The sequence below is a fragment of the Orbicella franksi genome, chromosome 5, assembly GCF_964199315.1.
Source record: "Orbicella franksi chromosome 5, jaOrbFran1.1, whole genome shotgun sequence".
NCBI classification, from domain to species: Eukaryota; Metazoa; Cnidaria; class Anthozoa; order Scleractinia; family Merulinidae; genus Orbicella; species Orbicella franksi.
The window spans coordinates 6,614,901-6,637,042 of record NC_138149.1 but is presented as its reverse complement, the minus strand read 5'-3'; the positions used below and the strand labels follow the sequence as shown (position 1 = coordinate 6,637,042).

At 38.9% G+C, this 22,142-nt stretch overlaps 2 protein-coding genes and 1 pseudogene across 3 annotated transcripts in view; all 3 read left to right on the top strand.

The window, feature by feature from the left end:
• The window catches only part of LOC145486500 (uncharacterized), a 96,170-nt gene that overhangs the window by 24,187 nt on the left and 49,841 nt on the right, over positions 1–22,142 (top strand). The window lies entirely within an intron of this gene.
• The window catches only part of LOC145486504 (uncharacterized), a 38,356-nt gene continuing 22,783 nt past the window's right edge, over positions 6,570–22,142 (top strand). The window contains exons 1-3 of one of the 2 annotated variants that reach the window (XM_081465188.1): positions 6,570–7,147; positions 7,337–7,384; positions 13,124–13,191. The gene's annotated coding sequence lies outside the window, so the exon portion shown is untranslated. The remainder of the gene's footprint in view (positions 7,148–7,336; positions 7,385–13,123; positions 13,192–22,142) is intronic. The other variant, XM_081465186.1, reaches the window with a different exon arrangement.
• LOC145486509 (uncharacterized) overlaps positions 17,863–22,142 on the top strand; it is a 4,707-nt pseudogene continuing 427 nt past the window's right edge.

Here is a 22,142-nt window from a genome sequence, read left to right as displayed (position 1 = left end):
AAGCAACTTTTTTTGCCGAGCAAGACCGTGACGTAGTTATCTTCGAGATATATTTCTTAAGGGCGAACTTGTTCGATTTCAGTGCCTGGGTTTTCATTTGCAACTTACAGTAAGAATAAACTTGATATTTCAATTATGTATTTTAATACTATCGAGGGTTCGGGTTAGGGTTGCATGAGATCACAAGCATACACGATATCCAGAATGTTTAGCACTAAACATGAGTTGGCGGTCACAGTTGAGTTGATTTCAAATGTGGACAATCTGTGGACAATATTTTCCAAGGCTCGATTATCACCCGTACTCGGGAGAGGAGCCCGGGTTCCTCCGGGAAGAAACGTGGACTCTAGAGAGCGGCCGAAGGAAATCGAGCCTAATATTTTCCCAAACGAGTGTTTCTATGTGAAGTTCAAGTGTGAAGTAACGCTCCTGAGGTGACACTGATGGCTCGCAACAGCAATGGAATGCAAAAAATTTCTTGTTGAAATAGCACTGGACAACTTTTAACTAGATAACCGACTTATGCTTGTGAACCATTTAATTTTTTTTAGTTAGTTAGTCAGTTGACAGTTGTTACGTGTTGCTAAATATTAGTTTGTTACTCGTGAAAGTCTTTTAGTCAGTTTCGCAAGATCGTGTTGCAATGTATTATACTAGGTTATGAGATTTCCTCTTGCAAGCTAGTTCGTCCCGTAACTCTTCTTATGTTCGCACAGGAGTACATGATGATAATTTACGCAGAATAAGGGAAAAGATCAAGTCGATCAATTCGCTTCTCAACAAAATGTACGCAGAGGGACACAAGTATAAGCTAGCATATAAGTTATCAAGTTTTGTTATCAACTAAATATTTTCGCTCGTACGCGATTGGTTTAAACGCGTCATGCATTGAATATACCCCAGCTAAAACTGGGGAATAACCAATTTTTAAAACATTCTGCGTGTTGCGAAAAATATTTGAAGGAAAATAAACCCAATAGCCTCCATTTGACTTTGCACGGGTGTTTGTCCTTGGACATTAACTGTTCTTACTGAGCCTAATACCCCACGAGTCATTTTCTTGGTATACACGAGCCTTCAGGCGACGCGTAGACCAAGAAGGTCAAGAAAATACAAATGACAAGTGATATATTCCATGATATACCACGAGAGAGCGTCGGATAACTATTTTATAGCATGCCATAGAAAATACAGTGGCCAACACCATCAATGCGACAGACATGATGATATGGTTGGATATAATACCGTCGAATACACAACGGCTTTCCTGTATTCTGATTGGTTGTATTTCCTATAGCATGGTATAAATTTCGGTATTACACTCTCATCAAACTGATGATGGTACAGTATGATACTGAAAGATAACTTGTATTACATAACTATGGGGAACTTTTAGAATTGGTATGGGAAACTGTGGGCTATTCAACCTTCAGTCTTTGGGTATGAAATTAAATTGAATAGCAAATACAAATGAGGAAACATCATCTCATGTAGCCTGAAGTTCAGCTGTCTTCTGTTCCACACTCTCTCATGGCAGTATTCCACAGTTCATAAGTTGAAATTTCAGCGCCATTGCAGACTTTGTGCGTTGGGAACAACCTCGTCCCCAGATCCGCCATTTTGAAAAGTGGAGAAGGCCCTGGCGACGAGGTTGCGTTGGGGATTCTGGGTCTGTCCCACATCTCCTTGCCGGTGTCACAGTGATTTGGGTATCCCCGTGTTTTGGGTACCCCCGTACCAAAATCCCTAGTGTTTTAGGTATCCCCACTGGGGATACCCAAAACACTGAAAGCGTAAAACTGGGGCAAGTGAAATCATCCACAATTCTGCTCAAAATCCATTTATCTTTTACGAAGCTTTGTCTCAATAAATTAAAGCATTCTTTTGCTTGATATAAACACAATACGTCTCTTAAAATAGTCGCAATTCCTAACAGACTGTCTTATCCTAGTCCGCAGTTATAACGACATACAAAACCGGATTCACGCGCTAAAGATCCTTGTACAAACATGTACTTGGTGCCTATGGATAACCTTTGAAATGCACATTATTTTAAACCAAAAAAGGCGCTTTTTTAACCTCGAATAGTGCAGTGATTGAATTTAGTCAACATGCGAACGAACACACTGAGATGCGGCCGTCACGCAATATGCAGGTCTCAAGCTGTGATTGACCTCTGTGTATGTTGCCAGTCAGAAATAAACTTTATTTTAGACTCGAGTGTCGCTCTTTCCTTGACCATCCTTCCTAGTAGATTTTGCCGGCGAACAATTCTCTTCGCTATTAAGGGAGTTTTTTTGTCTCGGAGAGACAAAACCAAAATAAATCTAAATAAAGTAGACAAGGTTAATCTTTGGATATAGGGAAACAAATAGAAGTAGGTTACCCAAATCCCTAGTGATATGGGTATGCCCTTCCGAAGTGTTGGGTTGTAATCATTTCTTTAATTCAGGGTAGCCAAATCCACCGAAGAGAAAAAGACAAAGCAAACTTACCCAGAGGAAAGGCAATTTCAAGGGAGAAAACGACTGTAGAAATGCCAAACTGTAGGGGATACTCAAATCCCTAGTGATATGGGTATCCCCTTCCAGAGAGTTTGTCTCTCCTCGTTTCTTTAATTCAGATTAGCCAAATGGACCGAAGGTTAAAAGGAAAAGCAAACTTACAAAGACGAAAGTTATTTCAATGAGGAAAGGACTAGAAATGCCAAAATGTTGGGGATACCCAAATCCCTAGTGATATGGGTATCCCCTTCCGATATGTTTGGTTGTTATCGTTTCTTTAGTTCAAGGTAGCCAAATCGACCGAAGGTAAAATGGTTTCCTTTGCCTTTTAATCCTCGGTTAATTTGGCTACCTTGAACTAAAGAAACGATAACAAACAAACACTCAGAACTGTGAGAAGGGGATACCCATATCACTAGGGATTTGGGTACCTCTTACATTTTAGCATTTCTAAGTCCTTTCCTCATTGGAATGACTTTCGTCTTTGTCAGTTAGCTTTGCCTTCTTATCTTCGGTCGAGTTGGCTACCCTGAATTAAAGAAACGATAACAAGCAAGCATATTGGAAAGGAATACCCATATCACTAAGGATTTGGGTATCCCACTTTCCCAGTGTTCAAAGATCAAAGGACTTAGTCTTGTCTACTTTCTTTACATTTTTTATAGATGTCTCCGAAGAAAAACTGCGTTAATGGCAAAATCTAATAGGAGGGATGGTCAAGAAAGGAGTGACAAATAAATAAGTCTAAGACAAAGTTTATTTCAGACAGGCAACCGTACACAGAGGTCAGTCACAGCTTGAAACCTGCGTATTGCGTGACGGCCGTATCTCAGTGTGTTCTCTCGCATAGTGATTTTATTCAATCGCCTAACTATCCGAGGTTTAGAATGCCGCTTGCTTGTTTAAAATGACGTGCATTTCAAGGGTTACCGATAGGCAGCAAGCGCATGTTCATACACGGAACTTTGGCGCGCGAATGTGTTTTGTGTGTCGTTATAACTGCGGACTCGGATCACACAGTCTGTTATAAATTGCGACTATTTTCAGCAACTTTATGTGTTTATATCAAGATTAACAAAGTTTTAATTTATTGAGACAAACCTTCGTAAGAAAATAAATGGTTTTTCAGCAGAATTATGGATGATTTCACTTGCCCCAATCTGTGGTATATAACGCTTTTAGTGTTTTGGGTACCCAAAACACTAGGGATATGGGTACGGGGGTACCCAAAACACGGGGGTACCCAAATCACTGTGACACCGGTAGCACTAGCATTTTGGTTTGCATTCCAAGGAAGCTGCCAACAAAGGGGGTTGTTTTGCTCTTTCGCTGAGATTTGAAATTATCTACTTTGGGGAACTACGGAGGTTGTAGCGAAAATTAAGACCCCCGAAAACTAAGACCTAAGACCTAAGACCCGAAAACTAAGACCCGAAAACGAAGGCCCGAAAACCAAGACCCGAAAACGAAGACTCGAAAACTAAGACCCCTTTATGTTCTTTATTTTCCAAACCCCTGCTCCACCCCCGTCCTTGATTATGAAAAGACATACTCGTAAGAGCAAAACTATAAAGGGGTCATATATTACATGGTACAAAAGTTTCCATTGTTAGAAGTTGTGCAGGCCTGTCACTCCTTGCTAATTCCTACTGTGATACTTTCCAGACAGAGCCCCGTTCTGACACGCGAAACCTCAAAATAACACACAATACTGTACATTGTGTACCGTACAAAACTTAAAGAATATATCAAGAAATACGCACGATATACTGAACGCTTTACTTCATAACTGAGCAAAAGCATTCAAAACATAGTGTATTTTAACACAAAACGATACTAGTACTCAAAAGCCATATTATATTATGAAAAAATCCACTTAACCACCTCTACAAAAACACAACTTAGAGCTTGAGAACATATAGGATCGAAAATACAGCAAACTGATTGACTGGCAAGGACCAATCAGAATGCGCCTTTTTCGATCCCAACTTCAAAATGCTGTGGCTATATAAACCCAAACTGCCAAAAAGTCCCTTGGTGGATCAGAATTGAGTTAAACACTCTACTGTTCCACTTACAAATAGTTGAAAATAGCAACTGACGAGAATCGTGAAGATTCGAAACCGCGGTCTTGCTTAAAACCACAAATTGCTTGCTGTTCTGATCATGGACACGGAGGATAAACAAAAATAACACAATATCAACCATCAGTGCCCAACCTCAAAAATGTTTTAATGGAAAAATGGCACTTCATACAAAATCAGCCTTCTCTACGGCAAATTTTCAAAGAGCCACCACTAATATCGTATAAAAGAGGTAAATCCCTAAAAGACATACTCGTAAGAGCAAAACTATAAAGGGGTCATATATTACATGGTACAAAAGTTTCCATTGTTAGAAGTTGTGCAGGCCTGTCACTCCTTGCTAATTCCTACTGCCCGGACTTTAGCAAAAGCGAAAACGAATACCCGAAAGATCCATTATCTTTTTGTCCAGTACAGAAAGAAACTACGCAAACTATATTTGTTGATTGAAACATGCCAGTGAAGAGAATACAAAGGTATTTTTTTTACTGCAATGACATTATTGAGGGAAAATACCAAATTGAAAAAACGTTTACCCTACGAATTGCATAAACCATGAACGATAAGACCGAATGAGATTATGGGTAGACACCATTCGCAAGCTTGGAAATATACCATTTTTTGAAATAAAATTTTTTTCTTTCCTTTAGAGCTTTATGAGCATGATTCACGCAACCTGTCTTATTATAACGTTCATTCTGTCACCAAAGACAATTCCTTTTTTGATTTCCCAGTAAACATTTGGGTCGCATCGTTTATGGTTTATGCTTTTCATGGGTCAACGTTACTTCAATCAGGTATATGAAGACAAATTCAACAACAATGTTTAGCCTAGATCCGGATGGGAAAGTGTGGCTTCCTGTAACAGGTGCGCCTCTCCTTTTATATGAATGACCGGTGCTGCTATATCTGCACTGGTTCGAATTATTGTGGCAGAATCTGCAAAACTATCCCTATTTTTGGCTTGTGTAAAAAGTTGCAAAAAAGATCCACTTGCATTTTAGCTATGCCTGACATTTCGTAACAATTACTAGAAGTTTAAGCATGCATGGTTAAAGGGAACCTCGGCTGTTAAAGCAAGTTGGCTTGAGTTGATAGAAACAATGGTTAATAGATTACAAATTATCGGATGTCTATTTTTAGATTACAATTTCCACTCCCTACTGGGCTAAGTAGTTGGGTTCAGTGGAAACAAACTTTAAGTCGGTAAATATGACACAAAACTTCATCTTTGTATTTTTGCGGTCAGATCAATTTTCACCTCTTCTAAAATTCATTTTGATATGAATACAAAACAGTAAATAATACATAAGATTGATTGATTTTCTATTCGAGCATAAACTGTAGCCAAAGTGAGCAAAACTAAAACACAATGAATAAATCCAATCGAAATCTGTTTACTAGTGATTGCGTGACCGTGACAATTTTTTCTAGTCAATACATCGAAAATTCACCATGCGTTTACTTTTCTCAACGGGTGGTTTTTCAATTGCCTAAGCTGGATTTTTTATATGTTACACCGATCTATTTGTTATTCCAAATTTCGATGTACCAGGACACGATTTTTGCCACCAAAGTTGCCTTGTTTCAAGTGTTTACCAAAGTGCTCAAAATACCAATTTTTGGGCTTTCAAAATGATCTGTTAAAGTGCATCTTTTTGCAATATTTTTAGGTTTCTGTGTTGTATATTGGATTCCCCGCTTACATGCCAAAGATAAATTTCATACGTTGAACCTTCTTTCTTTGCGAGTGTTTTGAATACGCACGAATTTTGGACAAAATTTTATGGCGGCGGGGACGCGTAAACGGCATTTCACGTTTTGCCGATTTTCTCAAAAATAAAAACCCTTTGAAAATTTTAAATGTCATTTTCGTAAATAGTTTACCAAAGGGTTTCTTTTGACTGAATATGAAGAAATGCGAATTTTCACACTCCAACAGCGTCAAATGCGAAAAAATGTTCAGTTAGTATTACTGACATTGTTATTGTTTGTTATGATACGGTATTTTATTTGTAGTCACTGTTTTTTGATTGTCGCAAGAATACCCATTCTCTGGTGCAAATAAGGCGCTTTTACGCCTTTCTTAAATGGACTTAGGCCAAGTGTAATCGAGTGTAATTGAAGTACAGCGTTTGACCGGGGAAATAAATCAGTTCAATCTGTTGAGTTAAAACGTTGTACTGTAGTGGTGGATTTTCTGTTTTATGGGTTGATTCCTTTTAAAACCAGGATTTGAAGAAAATGTTTTAAGTTTTTTCGTTTCAAATAACTCAATTAAAAAGAAAGGACAAAAAGATAATGGATCTTTCGGGTATTCGTTTTCGCTTTTGCTAAAGTCCGGGCGGCGGAAAGACATCATAATCCTACAATTTATCATAATCAAGGACGGGGGTGGAGCAGGGGTTTGGAAAATAAAGAAAATAAAGGGGTCTTCGTTTTCGGGTCTTCGTTTTCGGGTCTTCGTTTTCGGGTCTTAGGTCTTAGGTCTTAGGTCTTAGTTTTCGGGGGTCTTAGTTTTCGCTACAACCGAACTACGGATCCATTTTCGACAGCAAGGTTAGTTGAGAATGATATTCGGTTTCCGTGACCTATTAACAGCAACACAGCGTTTAGAATTATTTGCTTGTTTGAACATATATTTCTGTGATCGAAGGATTCACTTCCGCTTTCGATTTCTTCAATCGATGTTCAGTTATTTGTCCCAAGCTTTCTTCGTCTTCAGTGAATTATTGTCATCTATTGCAGGTCTTGTTCTGTGGAATTCGAAGTGAAAATGTGCTTGACGGCATAGAGGTAGGAATTTTAGTAAACTGTGAGTAAGAACCAGCCTGGGTTTTTTCAGCTTGGACAGCTGAAAGATCATCCACTCTGGCATGACTTAGAATAATTTCAAAAATCAAAACCCTTATGTTTGGTTCCTATGGGATCCCGGGGTCGTGCAAACATTAATATCGACTGTAGGTTGCTTTGATGGAAGAAGATGAAGATCGAAAGGAACATTCATTGTACCGTCAACTCTCTCATAGCGGGTTTCTTGTTGGCTGATTGGCTGTACAATACTCTCCTGCCGGTCTGTGAAGTCAAACCGCTTGCTTTATACTAGAAGTAATCACAGAGAAGGCTTTAGACTCTCTGAATTATGACCATAACAGTTTAGTAATGACTGGCTTGCAACCTTGATGATTAATCAAGTCATTTGGTCAGTATTTTAATTACAGCTGTATCACTGGGAATTTGCATTTGGAAACATCCCACCTATATATTTGCGTTGCCAGATTTTCGTTTATCTTTTAGTTGTTACTGGCCCCACAAACAAAAAGCTTTATCAAAACATTTTGAAGTGGTAAATATTACGGTTCAGTTGTATATTTTATCATGTAAAGCCAGAGATTCATTTGTCCTGAGCAATGGACAAATTGTTTGACCTTGAATATTTACCATTTTGTGTACATTTCCTACTCTAGACCAGTTTGTGCGCAGCAGACGTTAAATTAATTGATAAAATATGGGCTTAATGTAAAAGACTTTTGTAGTTTCAAATTCTTACTTGTGCATTTAGTGAGTACAGTTATAATCTAGCCTGCCGACAAAATCAGTTTGCACTTTAATTAATGAACATTAGAGCACAAAATTCGGGATTGTACTGTAGATCAGTCGAGTGTCACAGTTTGCTGACATTTTGAAAATAATAATATTTGATATTTCCCAGAGTTAACAAAGTAGACAATGTAGATACAGGAAGAAGTTTCTATTGTATATTGATTAGCGTCAATACCAGTAATCAATACAGACTCCATACGAAGTCTGATATTTCAATTTACACTCAGCATTTTCTTTAGAAACTAAAATGCATTTGTAATTAGGCAGCCTCATGTGAAGATGTGCCCAACAAGGATTGATTTTAGAAAATACCTAGTGGTCTGTGCTTCCTGTTAAATTGCAACAATTTTTGCCAAAAAAGTTACAGTAGTCCAAGTTCTGGTTTATTGATCGCTATTTTGAAATCTGCTTGGAAAACCACAATTTTTCAGTGTTTCTATGAACATGCACCATAGGGCTCATTATACAGATGGCAGAAATCATGCACTGGAAAAATAATTCTATGGTCTTACCTGTTTATATATGCATCATCTCTTTTCTGCCCGATTGTACATGTATTTCCCTTGGCACTTTATCGATCTCATGTATTGTGTTTCACGTCACAATAACCGATGTAAACAATCTGTTTCACAGATTACTGCCCTATTTCCTGTTTTCTTTTAACTCACGAGAAGACAGCTAAGATTCTGTGGGATTTGATTTTGAAGTCCAACGCTATAAACAGAGGCTACATTTATGTAGTGTCTTGGCACATGATGAAGACATCTTTGCTTTAGAGAAAGCTACTTAACCCAGGCAGATGTGCAAATGAGTGAAAAGTTGGCATGATGTCCTTATACAGGGTTCATATAGGTCATGGAAAACCTGGAAAGTCATGGAATTTAAGACTTTCATTTTCCAGGCCCGGAAGGTCATGGAATTTAATTGTCAGTCCTTGAAAGTCATGGAAAATTAAAGTTTAGTTTGATAATAAGATAAGTTGCTGCAGATGATAAGGCAAGGACAATGTTAGATAGAGAGGAGTAATTAAGCAGTGCAAACGGTACGCATTTTGGTGGACACCAGGGTTTGTGTACTCTAAAACAAGGAAAGTTTTTTAATTTTTGAAACTGACAGCTAAACGTAAGGTTTTGGAAAACTTGAAAAGGTCGTGGAAAAAGTCATGGACAGTCATGGAATTTGAAGAGCTCAAAAGAGTACGAACTGCGTTATACGGTCTGAGTTGGAAGCTGGGTGGGTGATACCGTACCCCGTTGGTTTCAGGAATTCTACCAAGCATAGCAGTCAGCTTATACTAACATTGGGCATGACATGCTACTACTTTAGCTTAAGCATTTAAAGATATTCTACCTGCCTACTGTTGATCTGAGGGCTAGACATAAGCATAAAGAACATCCAATTGTATTCCTAAGTCTATTCCACCCACGTTTACATGTAACACAAGGCCAAAATCTCCTCATCCCACCCACCCCAGGTTTGTAACCTTATTAGATCCTGATGACAGCTACTCAGTTAGCCACAAGTCTATGCTTCATATTTTTGTTGCCATTTCCTCGATAGCAGTTCTATTGAATTCAGCTACACTTGCCCTATAGACATATAGTGTAATATTAATGGGGTGGCTTAGGCTTAGCCAGCTCTTAATTTCCTTGAGGAGAGGCTGTTTGGAGGGGAGGGAGGGAGCTGGTAAATACACCATCATTATATTAGTGGTCAACTATCTTACCCATGAACGTGGGATATAAGAAAGGAGAGGGGAGGCTGAGGGTGGAATATGAGAGGAGAGGCCTGACTGAGTGGTCAGTAAATGAAAGGCTGATAAGAGAAGGGAGGGTTGGAAGGTTTGGATTTCCAATTGTTGAACAAATCAAGTGAGTTAATAATTAACTTGCACCTGGACAGAGAGAAAGAATATTTTCCTTAATAATAATAAGCTTAATCTACCCATCTTTAAAAGAAACATAAACAATGGGTTTACATAATTCAGAGGGGAATACATATATAGTGAATTGCTTTTAAATAAAATTACTAGTAAGGTAAGTACTTTAATGTTTTTCAGAACAGTTGAATAACTAGCAAGATGCTCATTTTACAAGGAGGCAATTTATTGATCTGTTGAAGCCAAACTTCTGAATTAAAGAAATGTTTCAGAAATTTAATGTATGAAATGTAACAAGGCAGGGCTGGAAATAACAGTTGGTCATCGGACATTGTCCAACCAAATTTTGAATATGTCCGGCCAATTTCACATTATGATCGGACATGATGTCCGAACGTTTAACCAACACCAAGTTATTGTCCTACTCCATCCATAAAATTTGGTTAGATACATTGTTAAAAGGCTCAAAATTGCAACTCAGGTACGGTCACCAATGCGGCTAAAATTTCCTCTTTGGCGACCAAAAATTCTCGTTTAGTGGACAGCCAAAAATACGTCTGCATTCACAGGCTACCATAACGGCGACTACGTTTCTCTGTTATGACGATCAATAACGGTTATTGAGTTTTTTTTTTTGTAAGAAAAATACCTCTTAGTCGGCGCGTCGAGTATGTTATGGACGGGTCAATGGGTGAGTGAGTGAGTGAGTGAGTGAGTGAGAGATGTATGTATGTCACACCAATCAGATTGGATCTACTATGAACAGCCAATAAAATTTCTTGTTGTAAAGGTAAATGGTATGTGAGAAGATCTGATCCCGATAAAGTTCAGAACGGCCGTATTCATTCTTCTATAAAAGAGGAGGTATTGGGTTTAGTTCGACATTTTCTGTGGGTTAGGCTGAGGATTTTAGTTAAATGAATGAGATGAGCCTTGAGGTTTGAAACAGTTCGTGAGTTTGTAGTATGCAAATGCAACGAGATATTTTTATTTTTAGTTAAAGGTAACTTGATACTTTTGTTTTTCACAAGGAGTAAATTCAATTAGAGGTCACGAATTGTCGCTTCTAGTTCTTAGGACATGTTTTAGAGGGGACGATACTTTAGATTTGAAACAGTTCTAACGTTTACATTAGTAAGTGCGGGTAACAATTGTTTTGTTCTTGTTGCATGCAAATATAACACAATATTTTTGTTTTTTAGTTACTAAGTGTAATGTGACACTTTTGTTTTTATATGGGAGTAAATTCAATTAGAGCTGACAAGTTATCGGCTATTGTTTCCAGGATATTAAACAAAAAAGCTTTCATTTCTGGACGGTTTTTACGTCTCTGCAGTAGCAGTTTAAAAGTTTTATTTCATGACATTCATTTCAGTCCGATATTTTTGAAGGTCAAAAGTATGAAAACTGTTCAAATGTTCTTTGAAGACTGCACGGCACCAAGTTAAAGTGCAATTTAATTAAATCAGACTTTCAAGGCGTCCGAGGTTTTTTTCTCTTTCTTTCTATTTTCGGTGAAGTTGTGTTGTGTTGTGTTGCATGAAAAGGTAAACTTACGTCTCTTACGTTACTTGAGTATTTTTGAGCAAAAATTCCTCTTGGGGGTTGGAAGGGTTATGTGATCGGTGAGTGAGGGAGTTATGCATGTGCGTGTGTCACACCGGGTTGTATCAAAGAACGAATCAAATTGCCTGTTAGAAAATAAGATGGTATCTACATTAATCTGGAGACATGTCAGATTACTGTAGTTTGTTCAGTCAAACATTTTATGGCTTACTATTTAGCTATCTTACCGTGACCGATGTAACATCGCAACCAAAGAAAAAATGTCAAATTAACCAAATCATTACTGTACCATGAATGCTCCTATCTCCGACACTTCACACACACAAAAAAACTCTTGCACGCCTTGCGTACCTATGTTTTTCTCAGAGACTATGTCCCTCCAGAAATACTTAGTCAAAGATCTTTGCTTCTACGATATTCAACATAAGAAAAGAAAGCAATATATCTTTTTGCTTTGCTGTGGAGTATTCTCTCTCATCGGAAAACTTGCAAATGGCTGAATGTGTTTGAAATCGCCCTATAATGCATTAGAAACCCTTTAGTATTGAGTACATCATGTATGCCTACCGATGGTGTCTCTTGGAATGCATGAATCCTTCATAGACATTGCATTAGCTACCTATACAAAATTAGCAGCCAAAAAATTGTTTGAATTTTTTGCTTTACAGATTTTATGATTGAATTCTTTTCTGAATAAAATTCCTACTTGATTTTTATCACTTATGTTGCCGGATGGCCACTCAAGAATTTTTTAATTTTTGGCCCTAATGACAGTCTGAGCCATATCCAGGAGCCCATTATGGACTGCTGCCATATCATAAAGCAGAAGTGTTCATCTTTCCTGTACTTGCCAAATAAAGTACTTTTCAGAAATCACCCTATTATGCGTTATATGCATTATGATATGCTGTTAGCATTTCATGTATGTACGGGGGTCTGAATTCGTGGTAAATTCAAACTAAAAATAGATTGGCCTATGAAAATGCCGGGACAGGAGTAATTGGGGTTGTTTCACACTCCTAGTGATGGGCTCCTGCTTTAATAGTAGCATTCAATAGAAAACTAGGTTTGCTTGGAGATAACCAAGAGAGATCTGAGTGCAGTCATCTAGTTAAGATAAAGTCATCTAGTTAATCATAAATGATGAATAAATCAAATTTAAATTTAGTTTTGAAGGATTTGTATTGAAAATCTTTACAGTATGCTAATAAATTTTATTATACTAATTAATTATGCTAATCAATTATTCAAATTAATGTCCGGTCAAATTGATGAGATGTCCGACCAAAATGAAGATTTGAAAGGACACATGTCCTGTTAAAGAAGAAAAATTATTTCCAGCACTGCAAGGAGAAGCACAAAGTCTTTTTCAAAAGAATAAGCAGTTAAAGTTGAAATTTTTTGGAAAATACTCTCTGCAGTTTTAAGTTATTTAGAGCAAATCTTATTATGTGTAAATTACTAAATAATTTGAATCTTGATTGCAGTGAAAGTAGAGACGAAGCTTAACTTTAAGGACAGAGAATTGACTAACTGGAGGAACACTGGTCAAATGGTATGATTGTTTACTTCCAGAGCTTATTACTTTACTTTAAAAACAACATAAAATATAACTTACATGGTAAAATTTCAATCAGGGTTACTCAATCAGACAACATCTAGAATATGCCATAAAAAATGTGATGCAAACAATATATTGAAGAGATCACTGCTGAAATGATGGGAAAACCCCTCAGTTGTAAAATAGGTACTGGGATCCTAGCAGGATTCCACCAAGAATCCCTGAACCTGAAGTGGCCAAATTTTCCCGGCAGAATCCTCTGGGGAAAAAAACCCGCAGGGCATCTTGGCATAAATCCTGCCTAGAAATCTGTCCAAGTTTGTCATGATCCTGCCCAGAAAAAAATAACTCCTGGATCCCAACAAGAATCCTAAGAGGGAAGCAAAATGTTAGCTTGGTAGTTATTCGCAGTGAGAAATAAATTCTTGACAAGAAAAGTCTTGTTTGTGGATAACCTGTACTGTGCCTGTGCCTATTTCTACTACAATCTTCACCATTGTCCCCACAATCTTTTTCAAAAATCCCAGATGGTGGAATTATTACAAAAGTTAATTACAATAAGAATATTAATAATCACAAAAATATTTGTTATATCAATGACTGATAAACAGAAATTGCCATAAATCTTTGGAATGTTTGTGCCCGGGGAGGGTGGCCAGTGCTTTATTTGAGGGAGCTAGGTGCTTAATCGAGTGAGGGCATTTAGTTAATTTTTCCAAAATCGTGGCCAGATACATGTATGACCGCTTTTGTTATACATCTGTGTGTAAACAACAACATAAGCCGTGTATCAAAATACAAAGCTGATCCTAGAGGTTTAATAGCAGCACAGATGTTACTTATAGTTATTTTTCCAATGGCATGATCACAAACTAATATATATAGATTTTGCCAAGCCTACGAGCAGAGCTCCTTGGCCAGGTTATTCAAAGCCCAATTAAGCTAACCCAGGATAAGGGAGAATTTTGATTTGAGTTTTGTAACTTTGTGGTGAGGTTTTCTGTTTATATTGTTTGGCCTCCTATTTTGAGTTTGAATAATCTCAGACTGCACAAAGCAGTAAAAACATTCAAAATTAATTTATAGTTCGGTTAACTTTTAATCGCATTATCCTGGGTTAGCATTAACTGCCTTTCAAACACCCCGGCCCTAAATGCAACAAGTTAACCTGGCTTGAGCCTGCGAGATAATCGAAAAACAACACTTGGTCAGCAGTCAACTTCAAAAAAGCTGAACTGTAAACATGAGCCCGCAATATGGCCACGTGATACTGGTCAGCAGATACCTTGTGTCAATAATTGACCATAACATGGGTGTCCAATATCACAGGTGTGCATTGTAAACCAAGGCTGCATGACTTAGTATTAGCTGGAGTATGGCCACCATATTGCACGACATCGTTTTCGTCGTCGAAGGGCCCATTAATTTATTAATGATCTTGGGGACATCAGTCAGAAATTGATAAAATGTAAAATGAAAGGATTTAGTGGTGGAGGTGCTCACATGTATAGCTAAGTAGTTAAGAATACCGAGTTTACCTTAGTAGTTTGTTTCTGTGAGAAGGGACCTTTTATTTCAAGAAAACTAAGAAAATCAGTTTTCAAGGTCTCAAAAACTCAGAGCTCACACCCTGAAAACTCCCACCATCTGGGTATCTCAAAACTTTCCATCTCTCTGATTATATAATAATAATAATAATAATAATAATAATAATAATAATAATAATAATAATAATAATAATCGATATTTAAACAGGGTAACCCCTTCAGTCGCAGGACTGGTATCAATGGGGGCCCTGTATAACGTAAAATAAAAAGAGCATGTATAAATAATATATATCTATAAAAAAAACTAACTACTTTAAAAGATACGCTGAAATGTTTAAAAAATTAAAAAGCTTAAAAAGGTAATAGCGTTCTCATAAAAATTGGATATCGAATTGAAAATGTTCTAAAAAATAACCCAAGAAAAAAAATCGGGGATAGCCTTGAAACGTTCCTTAGGTGGCAAAATCTTTATGTTCGTTGGAAGGCTATTAAATGTGCATGCACCATGATGATATGTCACACACGTGATGCTTTTGACATTGCTGCTCCTAGCAGCATGCAGAACGTGTGTCCCATATGAAATTAGTTAATGGCCTAGTGCACCATGAGGCTCCCCGTAGCTCTGTGGATAGAGTGCCGGACCAGGTATCTGGGAAGTCATGTTCAGAAATGCAGAGAGGTTTTTTCCTTTCTCCCACGCTCATGACATGATCATGAACATTTTATCTTTATCATTAAATAGATTTATTGCACGACTCTGATTGACAAACAGCTGAATATCAATTTTATCAGGTCCAACTGACTCAGAAAATAATGGGCCAGCAATAAAGCCTTCTGATTGGCTAATTTTAATGATTGTTCTTTCCAGCTGTCCTAGTCACACTATTACCTTTGTACTTTCTGTAGAATCGATCCACAATGTACATATACTAGTCTTGTACAGTGTACTGTGTAAATAATCTGTTACTTTCATTTTGATTTCAGTGGAGGCAGAGAGGAACATTGCCACATTAAAGGGCTGCAAATTAGCTATCTAGAAGAACACTGGCTACTGGTAGGGTTTCTGGTAGAATCAAGAACATGTACCTTATTAGTGTAGAAGAATCATTTGCTTTCAATTTACATCTCAGTTGTTCTCAATCAGCAAGCTTGTAAAGTTTGAAAACTGTGATGCAAAAGTAAACTCGGTTACAGTGCTTTGCTTTGAATACTAAAATCAAGGAAAGATATCCAAGTGATATCCTTCATGAATTAGAATCTAAAGGCGAAGGCTTAATTATCGATTTATCGACAGTGATCCAGTACGTGAAACAAGCTCACACCAAAGAGACTGAGCAAAAGTTGCTGTGTTATCTTTGTGTCCATATCAAGCGGGCTGTTAGAAAAAAAGCGTCAAAAGCACATGTTTATGGATACAAAGATTACTGCATAAAATTCAAGGGAACCGGGACAATGTGTTGCGTCTCAGCTGTAATTTAAGTTCAAAATGAAGAGGGCCTAATTCTCATTAATATAGTCAAATTTATGTATCATGCCAATGTTTGCAAGGAACAAACTTCAGAAGAAAGACATGTCTCAAACACGTCTTGCTATTAGTGGTCATTAGTGATGAAAAACGTGTTAACCTGCAGCAACTTTCATTTCCGGCGGTACGATTAGCCCATAAACAGTGCACAAGATAACTAATGTCCTTAAACCGAGGCTCAATTTGTACATGTACAAAAGCGTGTCACTCGCGTCGCAGAAAAGTGTCCATTGACCGTAATAAGCGGGATAATGTAAGGGAAGAAATTTGAATTTTTCTTCGTATATGTAACCGTCCATAATAAGCGGGTGTTTGTATTAAGCGGAAGTCTCCAATGCTAAGTTTCACTGCACAAGTATCCTGGAATGAAGGGATTGGAAACAGCTACCCAAAGTATTATGCTGTTGAACTTCTCCCCTGCCCACCCCCACCGAGAGCCGAGAGTTCAACTAATCAAATGTACCAATTGGCCACTTGAGAGAAAAAATAAGGTAAATCTAGGTCTATTTCACACAGATACGATTGAAGGCTTGTCTTTGGTTTGAGATGGCAACTGCTACACCATCACCTCCGGCTAGCTCTGTGGAGAAGACAAATGGAGCCAAGCTCAGCAGACTTCTCATTGATGGCGGAACAACGGTTCTTAGGAACCTTTTTGACCATTATCATCCCCCATCACATCTGGAGGAAAACCTCAACAGGCACCGTAAAACTCTGAACAAGCTCTCAAATGAGAAACTTTTTAAATAATTTTCAGTGGTACAAACTGTTCCCAACTGGAGGAGCCATCCCAGATTCCAAGAATTTCGACATCTCTCTTCTGTTCCTCCTCCTGACCAGCATTTGTGGACTTTCTCCTCCAGGTGGAAAAGAAGAATGGAATCATAAACCACACCCCAGGGACCACTCTCGTGAGGCAAATCTGCTCCGCATAAAGTTTTTTCGCAATGAGTTGTACGGTCATGTTACCACTACCGGTATTAATACACCTACTTTCAATGCTCTTTGGCCTAAAATTAGTGGTGCTCTTCGTGGTCTTGGGTTAGATAACGCAGAAATTGATAGACTGAAGGAAGAGCATTGTGGAGAGGAAGACTATATTGATGTTGTATGAAAATAGTATGTCAGTGAGCTTGATATTAAGTTACAGCTGGAGGCATGTGTCGATCTCTAACCGAAGTACAACAGGCCCAGACCAAAACAAAGCAAACTGTTAACGAATTACTTAAGAAACAACTAGAAGATCGTAGGACAATTCAAGATAGCAACATGAAGCTCCACGAAATACGCCAGACACTGCAGGAAACGAACTCGAAAGTAGAAGAAATACATCAGACTTACGGGAAGGAGAAAGACTTGGAAGGACAAAGAGAAAAGCATAGAGAAAGCGAAATCCTTAAGAAACTCGCCAATATTGATTCCCTGGAAAAAATCGGAAGACGTCACGCAGACAGCTACACAGAGGGAACCCGTTTGTCCATCATTGCCACAGTCGAGAGTTGGTTAAATGACAGAAGTTGCCCAAATCGTGTGATGGTAATCAGTGGAAATCCTGGGATGGGGAAGTCTGTGATCTCAGCTGTCATGTGAGAAAAGAGGAACGAAAAGAGGAACGAAGCTTGGAAACTGGCCGGAAGACACTTTTGTCAGCATGACAGGGCGCGCCACAGGAATCCCAAGGTGATGCTACAGTCCTTAGCCAGTCAGCTCTGTGATTTTCTGCCAGACTACAAGAAAGCTCTCGTCGAAAAGTTGTCAAGAAATCTGGGTGTGGAGATAAACAACATGGACGTGAAGGATCTGTTCGAAGTACTGTTTGAGGAACCTCTAGCCAACTTGAACGACCCTGGTTTGACCTTTCTGGTGGTCATAGATGGGTTAGACGAAAGTGAATTCCAGGGAAGAAATGACCTACTAGACGTAGTTCCTAATTACTTTCAACATCTGCCACTGTGGATTCGATTTCTGGTGACAACGCGACCGGAACGAAACATAGCAGAAACTCTAAAGAATTTGCACCCCTTGCAGCTGGATCCAAACGTTGAAGAGAACATGAAGGATGTTTACCTTTGCTTTGAAAAGAAAGTCAGCCATTTATTGCAATCTGAGCATCGAGAAATCATCTTGCAAGCACTGGTTCAAAAGTCAGAAGGAGTCATGCTATATGCTCATTACCTGGTAGATTTCATACAGAAGGAAGTGCCAGTTTTAACCCCTGAACTGCTGGACAGCATCTTACCATCAGGTATTTCGTCTGTTTACCACTCGTATTTCAAGCGTCTGGGGACTGAACTTTGTAAGAAACTTAACGTCACGGAGGACCACTTTTGCAATTTCCTGAGTGGCGTCGCAGCTGCAAGAGAGCCATTGTCTCTTGGTTTTGTGTCTAAATTGTTGCTACCAGGTAAATCGACATCATTGGTTCAGCGAAAAGTAAATGTGGTTATTGCTTGTGTTTCGGCACTTCTACCCGTTCAAGACGAGTGCATTCACTTCTTTCACAAGTCGGTCAAAGACTGGTTGATTGGAAAATCTAACTACGGACAGCACCAGTTCAGTTTGGACGAAACAGAAGGCCATGAAGTCCTATCTAAGCTGTGCATTGACGAGCTTGATGAAGTGAAACGAAAAGGCGTTGACGGCGCACAGTTCCCTGACACTGCAAAGTACGCTCTGCGTCATGGAGTTCAACACATGCTACAATTACAGGATGCGCGAGTATGCAGCCTTGAGGAAGTTGTCACGAAATTTGTGTTGGACTTAGAGCTTGTGCATGCAAATTTTGTGTGAATGTCACAGCGGCGATTGAAGACATTGTTTGTGTCCAGAAGCAAGCGGGCATCGAAGTACTTCAAAGGGCCCTGAACACTTTGTTGGTCTTGTTAAGAAAACACTTTGCCACATTAGAAGAGCTTCCCCACACCATCTTTCAAACCTTGTTGAACGAGGGAGGACCTGAACTTTCATCTGAAGCTTCAAACCTTTTAGAGACGAGATATTCTGAAATGGCGTATATGGAATACTTGCACAAAGAGGATCTGCAAGGGCTTGTTCAACCAAATTTCGATGTTCAGCTGCTGTAGCTTGTTTTGATGTTTCACGGCGGTTGGACTACATGGTGTGCGAATGTGTAAATAACGAGATCCAGCTATGGTCGCTCCATACTGGAAAGCAGCAATGGACCCGAGGTGTCGAGGTAAAGAAATATCACTACTTGTACGTAGGAAAAAATAGACTCCTGTGTGCTGCTGCTGCTGATGATGATGTCTATGAACCATATAGACCAGTCCTGTCATATCATGCCAGGTCATTATACCGCTCAGTAGTGTTTCATCCTACAGAGGACCTTGTCTTACCAGGAATCCTCAGCCATGCCTATACGTTTGACGGGGACCTGAAACCTCTTTTTCTTTCGAGCGAGTGCCGTTTCTATGTTTGTTCAATTTCTGCAGACAAGATCAGGATGCTAACTAATTCCCCCAGCGATGGTAAATCCATTATCATGTGGAGTCTGACAGATGGTTCAGAGATAAATCGTTTTACATGGAATGACGATATTGTGTCCTTTGCTTTGTCTCGCGATGGAAGACTGTTAGCAATTTCTGACATTTCTGGTTCGATTGGTTTGCTTGACGTAATGGATGGTTATAGAACTGTGGCACAGAGAACTATTCCAAAAGTATGCGGAATGATAAGGTTCTCCCCTGACTGTCGATGCCTTTATTGCTTGGCTTTCAACAGTGCCTTGTGCGATCTCTTTCGTTTAGACGTCAACATGGTAAATGACGGCGACTTTTCGTTAGATGTTTTACCTCATTTGTCTTACCAGCCGTGGGAATTTGAATTGTGTAGTGAGACCGGATTTTTATTAGGAGATCCTTTTAGCTTCCCTTTGAAAAGAGATCCCATGCAACCCTGGAGACCCGGACTTGCTTTTGTGCTGAATAACCGATCTGTATTGAGAGTTGCTTCAAGGAGTGAAATCATAGAGATGTTACAGCTTGATGAACTGACGAAAGTCGAAAGAGAAGTTTTTAAGACTACATCGACTGTGTTGAACGTCGTATTATCATTGAATGGTGACACGCTGTTTGTTCTCACTAAACCAAACCGAAGTCAAAGAATTATACTTATGGGTTGGGACATTTCAAGTGGTTTGTTCAAACCTGGGAAAAAATATTTTGTCACGGAATTGTTTGTTGAATATAATCTTGTAGCTGTAAGAGAAGGTGTTCTGTTGCAAACCAGTCGCGACACCCTTGAGCTGTGCAATCCTGAGCTGTCTGAGTGCATCCGAAGTTGGACTGGCTTAGAGGACATCACTAAAGTAATCCCCATATCAGAAGAACGAGTGGCCTGCAACGGAATCACAAGTTACGTCATCATTTTGGATACAACTAGGGAAGGCATTCTGTCAACAATTCCTATTCATGGGCGTTTTGTTGCATGTAACAGTAAATGTCACGTGATAACCGCTGATGAGGATGAATTGCAGATGCATTGTGGAGACAAAGTACTGTGGAAGGTGACCAGGCGTTTCGACTTTCGTCCATGCAAAACATTTTCCAGGCGTTTCGAATTTCGTCCATGCAAGACATTTTTTCCTACTGAACAATATTGCGTACTTTCTGAACCCCTTACCGAAACCCTTTACGTCCTCGCTGTAGTTTTAGGAAAAATACTCCAAAGAATACGACCACGTATTCATGAGCAAAGTTTATTTAAAATCGTTGGTTGCCAGTTTGTTAGTGACGAGGAGTGCATTACCTGCTTCGGTATTAAATCAACAGGTTATTTTCTTCAGTTGTTTAATGTTAAGTCAGGTGGCCTGCTAAGTGAAATTGCTTTAGAAAGCCGTGTGTGCAGTTTAGCAGCTTGTCCTCGTGAGCGCCTTATCGCCGTTGGCTTTACAGATTCCAAAGTGAATTTCAAAGTTCTTCAGGTGAAGTTGCCGGGAGATAAACACAGCAGGAAGAACAAAAGGTCAGGTTTTATTAATAGGTAACAAAGTTACAATACATTGACTTCAACCAAGCCACCTGAGAGATTTTAACCAATCACAGTAGCGCGAGTAGCGCGATTTTTAGCCCTTGGAACGGACGATTTTGATTGGCTGGTAATTGGGTTCAAATTTCGTTGACTTAAACAGCACCACAAGCCAGCGATAAAAATAATTTCAATTAAACCTAGCGCATAGAAAACAATGCTTCATGGTCCAGCGACAAAAAATGATGATTTTAAAGAAATTATTTTCAACTGGACCGAAAAATCTGGTCCTGTAACGAAAACAATTTCGAATCCCGCGAAAAACAACGAACACCCTGAATCTTGCAACAAAAATAATTGAGTGCATGACAAGCGACCACTCAGAGTTTAAGTCCTGAGTTCAAATTCTTTTTGTGGCTCATTTGTCAAGTCGTTCAAATCAATGGCAACAGCAAACATTGACGCTGCTCCAACACAATTGGTCCAATCACCAACAAACTCGGATTCCTCTAGTTCAAACTCGTGCTGTGATTGGCTGGAAACTCTTTGGAAACCACAGTTGAAGTCACTTCACAGTAAAAGCAACACACGGTTGAAATTGTTTAAAACGTTTATCAATACTAATATCAATGAAGTAAACACGGATATCAAGCTAAAACTTGTCATAGAAATGAAATTATGATTTACGTGAAACTCAGTGAACAATGATTCGACTTCGACCAGTTTTTCCCGAGCACGGAACAATGGGGGAAAAACTCTGAGGTCTCCGCGGGATTCGAACCCATAAACTACCGTATACCAGTCATGCGCTCTAACCACTGAGCTTCTGATAACCCCTGGTGACTTCGGTCATTTTACTACATTCCGTAGGGACATGATTCTTGTAG